Raw genomic sequence first — 9,022 nt, forward strand, 5'->3', positions numbered from 1 at the left:
TTTCAAACTTTTTCATTATTGTTGTATTTGGTACAGTGATCCGTAATCTGAGATTACAACTCGCTGAAAGCTCAGATGATGGTTAGCATGTTTAATGAAGGGCTATATTGTTTTTGTAGACAGAATGCTATCGCACACGTAATAGCCTACTGTACCATGCAAACGTAATTTCGTATGCACTGGGAAACCAAAAAATTCACCTGACTCCCTTTACTGAGATAGTCACATTCTTGCAGGGGTTCGGACCCAAACCCGAGATAGCTCCAAGGTGTGCCTGCTGATGGAATCCTGCGGTACAAAGCCAGAGGGTTTGTACACAGAGTTTGTACACAGGGTTTGTATGCAGAGTTTGTACACAGGGTTTGCACACAGAGTCCGGCTCCTCCCATGTAGCCCGGTGCACTTGAGATTTGTGCGTGGTATGACCAGCAGTTTGTTTTCACTTCTGAGCTGTGTCCCATTCAGTGGATAGCGTAACAGTGTGTCTATCCATTCAATGCATGCATGCAAGGAAAGGATGTATGCAAGGTATACAATGGAAGGATATTTCTTTTTTTTTATTTTTTTTATTAACATATAATGTATTATTAGCCGCAGGGGTACAGGTCTGTGAATCGCCAGGTTTACACACTTCACAGCACTCACCATAGCACATACCTTCCCCAATGTCCATAACCCAACCACCCTCTCCCTACCCCCTTCCCCCCAGCAACCCTCAGTTTGTTTTGTGAGATTAAGAGTCTCTTATGGTTTGTCTCCCTCCCGATCCCATCTCGTTTCATTTTTTCCTTAATGGAAGAGTATTTCTGTTGCACTGGTTGTACCTTGTTTCCAGCCACCATGAAAGATGACATTATAAATATTTGCATACACATTTTTGTGGATGTAAGTTTTCATCTTTCTTGGTAAGTACCTAATGGTGGGATTGCAGGGTCATAGAGTGAGCGGATGCTAAACTGTACCCTAGACCTCTAGACCATCTTCCACAGGGGCTGTGCCATTTTGCATTCCCACCAGCAGCAAATGAGAGTCTCATTTTCTCCTCATCCTCCCCAGTACTTGGTAGCGTCAGCTTTGGAGGTTTACAAATTTTTTTCTAAATTTCTAAATTTCTAAATTTTCTAAATTTCTAATTTCTAAATTTTTTTTCTTCCATTAAGGAACTTAAGTAGTTAAGGAATCTTAACTACTTTTAGATAGAGTGGATCCTCATTATGATTTTTAATTTAGTAATTAATGATGTTGAACGTCTTTTCATGGGTTTATTTGCCATCTGTCTCTCTTCTGCGATGAAGTGTGTGTTCAAATATTTTGCCCATTTTAAAAACCAAATTGTTTGTTTTCTTATTACTGACATTAGGGAATTTTTAAATATAGTCTAAATTTAAGTCCTCTTGGTCAGATACAGATTCTACAAACATTTTCTTCCCTAGTCTGTGGTTTTTCTTTTCATTTTCTTAGGTGTCTTTTGAAAACCGGAAGTTTTTAATTTTGGTCCGTCCACCTTGTCCATTTTTCTTCCATGGATCACGCTTCTGGTATCTTAATAAGAAACTTGGCCTAACTCAAGTCACAGAGCTCTTCTCCTATGTTTTCTTCTTTCATACTTTTACGGTTTTTTCTTTTCATTCCTTCTCTTATGTTTTTGTATTTGATATTATTTGAGTTAGAAGCCAAGACTTTTTTTTTTTTTCATTATGGGTGTCCAAATTTTTCAGCACCATTTCTTGTTTATAAAGATTATTCTTCCCCCATTGAATTCCCTTTGCACTTTTCAAAATGCAGTTGTGCGTGGGGTGAGGGGCAGATCTCGCGCACTGTTTACCATGTCCATGATCATAAACGTCCATTCTTCTGTCCCTTCTACTGTCTCTGTCACTGTAGCTTCATCGTAACTCTTGAAGCAGGGGGCTGGGGCGGGGGGTCCACCTCTTGCGTTGTCCTCCCTCAAGGCCCTTCTCTCTGTGGAGGGTCTTTCAGGCCAGGACAAGTCGGCTGACAAAGCTCCAGAGCCCTGACCATGACATGGCCTCCCTGGCCCTGTGATGCCAACCCTACCAGGTCCTCTCCGGCCCGCGGCCTCTAGCAATGCTGAGGTGCTTCTGTGCTCCGCTTTCACCAGCACAGCAGGCCTCCAAGCCTTTGCCTGCACTGTCCCCTCTGCTCCCCATGCCCACCCCTTTTCTTCCTCCTGGTTGAGTGGGATCCTCCTTCAAGTCTCAGCCAATCCTGCTCACCTGCCGGACACCTCCTTGGACTTCCCAGGCTCTGCCAAGTACCAAGTCCCTCCTTCCGCACTCCCCACCCACACACTCACCTCTGAGCATCCACCACGCTAAATCAAAAGATGCACAAAAATACTCCTCTGCGGGGCGCCTGGGTGGCTCAGTGGGTTAAGCCGCTGCCTTTGGCTCAGGTCATGATCCCGGGTCCTGGGTTCAAGCCCCACATCGGGCTTTCTGCTCAGCAGGGAGCCTGCTTCCTCCTCTCTCTCTGCCTGCCTCTCTGCCTACTTGTGATCTCTCTCTGTCAAATAAATGAATAAAATCTTAAAAAAAAAAGTCACAAAACGCAAAATCTCTCTCATTACCAAGACTCTGAAAAAATCCTATCATTTAAAAAAAAAAAAAAATACTCCTCTGCTTCCACCAACACCCCAGGGCACACGAGATGGGTCTGCTCTAGCTGGCTCCTCCCAGTGCCCAGCCCAGGGACTGGCACAAAGTTGGTGCCAACCCACAGCTCTTGAATGAACAGAATTGATGGCAGAATTTCCCCAGGGCCCCATAACAGTGGTACAGGGAAGACGCCATGCCCATGGCCCAGCCTGGAGAACTGACGAGCTCTCCAGTTGTTTTCTCCTCCTCTTTTCTGGCATTCTCAATCAGAGAACCCGAGAGCCTCGGATATATTGGTGGATGCCCAGGAAATTCTGGCTCCTCAGAGACAAGGAAATTTTCCTACAGAACAGGGATCTTACAAGGGACCTCGAGGAGAACAAATGGGGCCTCCTCAAAGGCTCCCACCCAGGCAAAGCTGCCAGAGTGTGGGCCAGAGCCAGCTGCCCTGGGCTGAAGTCAGAATACCTGACCCACCACTGCAGGTCAGTTCCCTTCTCTAGGCTTCATCTGGAAAATGGGAATAATCCGAGTACCTCTTCTTTGGGTTGCTGTAGGGATTACATGCACCAGTATGCATGTAAATCCACACATGCACATACTTAAATATATACTTACTATAAACAAATAGAACATAATACCCAATCAACTTGGTTGTGCTCATTCTTTGGGGGCTGAGATACCATTTATGTCCACTGCTATCAGGAAAACACCCGAGCACAGCTTCTCCCCCTACTCAGGGGCTAAGGCCTTCAACTCCCCCTTGCAAGACTGCCGCACCCAGGAGTCATGTGCTGGGGAACAAGAAACAACCAGCACCAGGAACAGGCTACACCTGCCTCAGTGTCCCCGTGGGCCCCTCAGGCACCCAGGGAATCGTGCCTGCTGAGGCCTGGGCTGGGTATTCATACCTGGCTGCCCCAGAGTCCCCAGACAGTAATGTGTCAGTGACATTGCAAGACCAGAGCTATGGGACCCTTTGCTCAGCAGAGAAGCAGCCCACTTGCAAGAGGACCCTGGGAAGCAGAGCCCTGCTTGCCCACGAGGGTGGGTCCCCTAAGAATGGGGTCAGGAGAGCACCCAGAGCACCACTAATTTTACTCCAGGGTAGAGCGAAGAAAATTCTCTGCACAGGAGAGGCACCAAGGAGCAGAGGTACAGCAGCAGAAGGGCAGGGAGGCAAAAGGGGTGCGGTTCAAGCCCCAGCGCCCTTTTCTCCCCTTTCCTCGTGTGAGCCACGCCACTTCCCTAACCTCGGGCTCCTCATCTCACCTTATAAGAGAGTGCCACCCCTCTGCCGGGACACCTGCTGCTGTAAGGAGCAAAGGGGAGAGCAGGGGAGGCCCCTGGGGCTTCCGGCCTTTTCTGTCCAGATCCCAGGCCACTGTTCCAGCCCTGGGCTTAGCCCAGGGTAGGAGCCTCAGTCAACACAAAGGGCCCTCTAGGGAACAAAGAACCAGGAGGAGGAAAACAACCTCTGGGGCCTGGAGAGGCTGCTCACACCCCGCCCCCCAATCCCTAATTCCTGGGCCACTGGAGATGGGCCTGGCTCACAGCCCTGGAGGGAAGGGACCCCCTCCTTCTTGCCCCATCTCTCCTGGCTGGGCTTCCTTGTACTCTGGGCCCTCTCCTCCCAGCACCTCCCAGCCCCAGCAGAACCGAGGAGGGCAGCGGGGGGTCTGCCGGCTGCTGGTCTGGGTGCCTCTCAGTGCAGGGCAGGGAGGGGTGGGTGGACAGCCCTTGGCCAAAGCCTCAGGGAGGAGGGCAGAACATTCTTTTGAGTCCATTCAGCCGCTTAGCTATTTCCTGCCCTGCTCCAGCACCCGGCATGCCCCACCTGCTCTTACTTAACCATTTCCTGTTTACTGCCTGCCTCCTGCAGCCTCGAAGCTCCAGAGGCCCTCAGCAGCCCAGCAAGAGCTCCCCGGATGGATGGACGGATGGACAGATGGACGCCTGAGTAGAAGACGGCCAGACCATGCTCTCTGGGAGGGGCACCTGGTCTTTCCTTCCAGGCACCTGATCACCCCCAGGGCTGGGGAACATGGGGCCTGGAGGAGGAAGAGGACCTTTCCGGGGCCCAGGCTGACTCATGGCAGCATTAGTCACTCTTACCGGGAACCAGTCACGTCCACGGGCAGCCTCCTCTTGCCTGGTGGCCCGAAGCCTCTCTCCTGGTCCCCCCTTGCTCATACCCTTATTGTTCTGGAAGACATGAGAACCCCTGTGGTCCTTTTCACTTAGAAAGCTCTTCTATTGGTTTAGTAGAGTGTTTAAAAGAAAAGAGAGAAAGAAAGAAAAGTTCCTCTATGACACTGACTTCCTACAGGAGAAATCGCTGGGGTGTTCCATTCACCGATTGGGAGGAAGGGCTTGGTGCCAATCTCAGCAACACCCCTTCTACCTCTGTGATTTGGTCAAGTTCCACAACTAGTGTGGACCTCAGCTGGGGTTTTTTTCAAGGAATAATGGTAGCTATTTCAGAGCGTTGTTGTTGTGACAATGATATCATATCATGTGTGTGAAAGTTCCAGGTACAAAGCAAGCAATCAGTGCATGGTGGTGAATAATATTATCATATAGGGGATGAAAGAAAAAAAAATGTTCCTTCATATATAATGTTTTTAGAAAAATGGGAAGAAAGTCCTTGCTTCCTTGCCCTTCTTAAACCATGAGCTGATACGGAGCAAAATAAAGGAAGGTAAGAGGTTTTCTCCACATCTAATGCCTGCTGGCTGTAGAAATGGGCCCCTCCTCCCCCACCTGAATTGTGGGGTGGGGATGGGGGAGGGCAGTGAGGAGCAGGGCGAGTGCAGGGAGATGCTGATGGCTCCCTGTGGGGACCGGAGGGACAGGTTAGGCTGCACATGTGCCCTAAGAACAAGTCCCCAGACAAATGAAAACCCACTCCAGCCCTCCTCTCAGACGTGAGGCCCCTATCCCAGCCCGCCCCAGCCTCTTTTCTCTAAAGGAGGGTTTTCAACTTTGGCCCTGTGGACACTGTGGGTCAAGTAAAACTTTGTCGTGGGGCTGTCCTGCGCATTGCAGAACGCTTAGCAGCATCCCCAACCTCTACATACTGAATGCCAGCAGCTCTCCCCTCCCCCTGCCAGTTGTGACAACCAAAAACACCTCCAGACGTTGCCAAATGCCCCAGGCAGGTGAGGGTTGGAAAAGGGAATCACCCTGCCTCTTTGAGAACCACTGCTGTAAAGAAAGTCTGAGAACAGTAGAAGGAGGACCCTTGGTCTCCCCCAGGCCCACTCCCCATCTCCCTACATTCTCCTGGGTCTTTCTTCCCAGCTCACCCCACACCGGGCGTGGCTAGGATAGCTCCCCCAACATTCTCCAGAGGAAGCAGTGCCAATTCCCCCAGCACAAGAGCTACCCAGGGTCGGCCTCCCTGCACAGGCAGCCCGCTGCATCTCGGGAAGGCAGCCTGCCTGGCCAGCTGGTGGCAATTAGCGGAGGGCTGACTCAGCAAGAAAGGCCAGGGAGCGGTCAGTGGAGGAGTCTGGGGGATAAAGGAGGAACCCGGTGCCTCAGAGAAGAGCCAGAGAAGGCGGGTGTGAGGCTGAGACAAGCCACAGGTGGTGTGCATGGGCACTGACCTGGGGACTTCCTGCTGGGTCAGCAGCCCACCTCTGGGGAGGCCATTGGAAATGGAAAGGGAAGTCAAAGCCCAGGTTGTAGGCATCGTCTCCCAGAGAACTTCCAAGTCTAGCCAGGCTAGACCCCAAACATTCAGTGGACCCAGGCTGGGTCAAGAAGCAATCACGGAGACTTGCACAGGGCTGAAAGCTGGGGACACAAAGCTTCCAGAGCAAGAGGTTTTCTAAGTGCGCTCTCCAGCAAAGGGACAGAAGAGAGCCCTAAGAAGAAGGCATCAAAGGAGGAAACTGGCAGGTTTCATGGGAGAGATGACTTTGGGGCAAGTTTTGTCCCCTAAGGAGTTCCCCAAGCAGAGAAGTTGATGGAAGAAGGACACTCAGGGAAAGGGTACCCAGTCCATGCATAGGCCAGGGCTGCCGAAAGAACAGGAAAGGCTGCAGGTCTGTGGGGCTGGGGTAGGACCCCCAATGGGCTGCATGGTTTAGCTTTTGGGCAATGGCGTGTGAAGCTAAGGTGAGCCTGTGAGTCTTGCCCATGGGAAAGTGGCTGGCACGGTGAGGATGAATGGGCAGTTAGCACATTGCCTCCCCCCACCGCATTCTCACCCCTGAAGTTTGGGTCACCTTGATGCCAAGGCCAAGCTGTCCTCGCATGAGCAAGCTAGCCGTGTTCCTGCAAGAGACATGAGCCCAAGCACACCTTGGCCTTGGTCAGTTGCACAGGGAAGACACCAAGACAGACACACGCCCACTCTGCCCAGTGGGAGGAAGAAGTAGCAGTCACCCAGCCTAAGACCTGCCAGCAGCAGGCAGGAAATGAGGTGTTTGAGTTAGGGTTTGAACACCTTGCATTCACTGAATACTGATCACATGCTGGGGGGGTGGGGGGTTAATGTTCTCCCTCTTCACTGGGGCCACACCTGTCCTCCAGGCTATTCTGGAAAGTCACCCGTGCTGTAAGCCCAGCCCACAATCACCCCAGGGTAGGGAGAAGATCAGATAGAGCCAGGGTACCCAGGGCTCTGCCCCTGCTGGAGCAGCCTCCTCCCTCCTGCCCTGCCCCTGTGGATCTGCCCCGTCCCACCCAGTCCCGGGAAAGGGCTGGAACAGTTGCCATCTCCAACATGTCTAGGCCTCTCCTTTCTTGCCCAGGTAGCTCTTCTGGGAAAACCTAGAACAGCTGAGTGGGCTTTTCAGGATTGGCATGCTGCCAGGGCCAGAGCAAGGGATGAGCTGGCCGCGTAGCAGTAATCCTATGTGCCGTCAAAGTACTTTTCCTTAGAGCATCTCAAAACCCTTTACAAGCAATAGGGGTTGTCTTAGCTGCAAGAGGACCCACAGAAGAAGGGTCAGCTTTGGCAGGGGAATAGATCTTTAAAAGACCGGCTCCAAGGGAGGCAAAACAATAGAATGCAAGGCTGAAATTGCATCCCGAATAAATATTATCTGAGATTAGAACAGAAGTTCGCTTTCTGTGGAAACCTAATAAACTGAATAAGCAACAGTAGGGTGTGTGAGTGTGTGTGTGTGTGTGTGTGTGTGTGTGTGTTGTAGGGACAGTGGGTAAAAGAGAACAAGATGTAACACTCACTCTGCCTTCATCTTCTGTGGTGAGAGACTTCAGAGGGCATCAAGGACATGAGTATCTTCCCTGTGAGATTCTGCAACCACGGCTGCTTTCTCCTCCTCCGTACCCAGCAGGGCCCAGATCTCCCACTTGGTAGAAGATAGTCACATTGGGCTACCGATCTTCCTGATGGGCACCTGGATATTGTACCTGAAAGTTGAGGCCATTGCTTTGGAATATTCTTTTGGTCACCTTCTCCCACAGACCCTCACCACCTCATGCTCAGCTCCCAGCCCCACTCACTATTCCCACCAGTCCTCTGTGCCATCACCAGATTAACCTTCCTAACCTAAAATCCTACTTCAACTGGCCACCCGTCCTTCTCCAAAATACATTGTCGAAAATCCCTAGCAGGACACTCAAGATCCTCCACAAACCCATCATTCACTTCTGATCCTCCCCAACACAAAGCCCCTTTAGACATTCCCTTGTCCCTACATTGTCTTGGGGGCTTCCCTCCTCTCTACTCCTCTGGATCCTTCCCTCCTATCCTTAGGAACCAGCTCTGCCAAGAACCCTTCCCATCACAAAGCTCCTTCCACTGAGTCTGTTACCCAGAGACCGTGTTACCTCCTTGGATTTACATCCAGAACTCTCCCTTCTCCAAAGGCCCCATTATCTGTACTTCTCACTCTGTCTTTATTAACACACTGCCTGAGTTGTGAGCTATCTCCCCGAAGAAATTGGGTTGCCAGATTTAGCAAATAGAAATACAAAATTCCCAGTGAAGTTTTAATTTTAAATAAACAACAAAATTTGCTAGTATAAGTATATCCCCCGTAGTATTTGGAACATACTTACACTAAAAATTTATTTGTTGTTTATCTGAAATCCAAATTTAACTGGACATCTTGTGTTTTCTCAAGCAACCCAACAAAAACAAGCTTAAGTCAGTTGGTTTGCATCTCCCTTGGGATATGACACTCAGAGGAGTTCCTCAGGACCTGTATTGCTGATTGATTCCTTTTTTATTGAATAGGGAATCACCAGCTTTCATCTGCTGTTGGTCCCAAGAACCAGAGTCCATTTGGCCCAGTCTGAAAAATCTGTAGTAAGCTCACAGCAGGCCACCTATGAGAATACGTCTTCCTTCACTTCCTGATTTTCTCTTTAAATATCTGTCCTCAAGACTACACTGGCAGCAGATAGATGGGTTTCAGGTCATA

General features: G+C 50.3%; 1 long non-coding RNA gene across 1 annotated transcript; it reads right to left on the reverse strand.

Annotated features, from left to right (window-relative positions):
- Positions 1-1,178: 1,178 nt before the first annotated feature.
- Positions 1,179-7,981, reverse strand: LOC125104031 (uncharacterized). Its single transcript, XR_007128568.1, has 2 exons — positions 7,821-7,981; positions 1,179-2,526 (listed from the first exon to the last, which is right to left on the reverse strand). It is a non-coding gene; the product is annotated as an uncharacterized LOC125104031 (long non-coding RNA).
- Positions 7,982-9,022: the final 1,041 nt, after the last annotated feature.

Source organism: Lutra lutra, chromosome 7 (genome assembly GCF_902655055.1).
Source record: "Lutra lutra chromosome 7, mLutLut1.2, whole genome shotgun sequence".
Classification (NCBI taxonomy): Eukaryota; Metazoa; Chordata; class Mammalia; order Carnivora; family Mustelidae; genus Lutra; species Lutra lutra.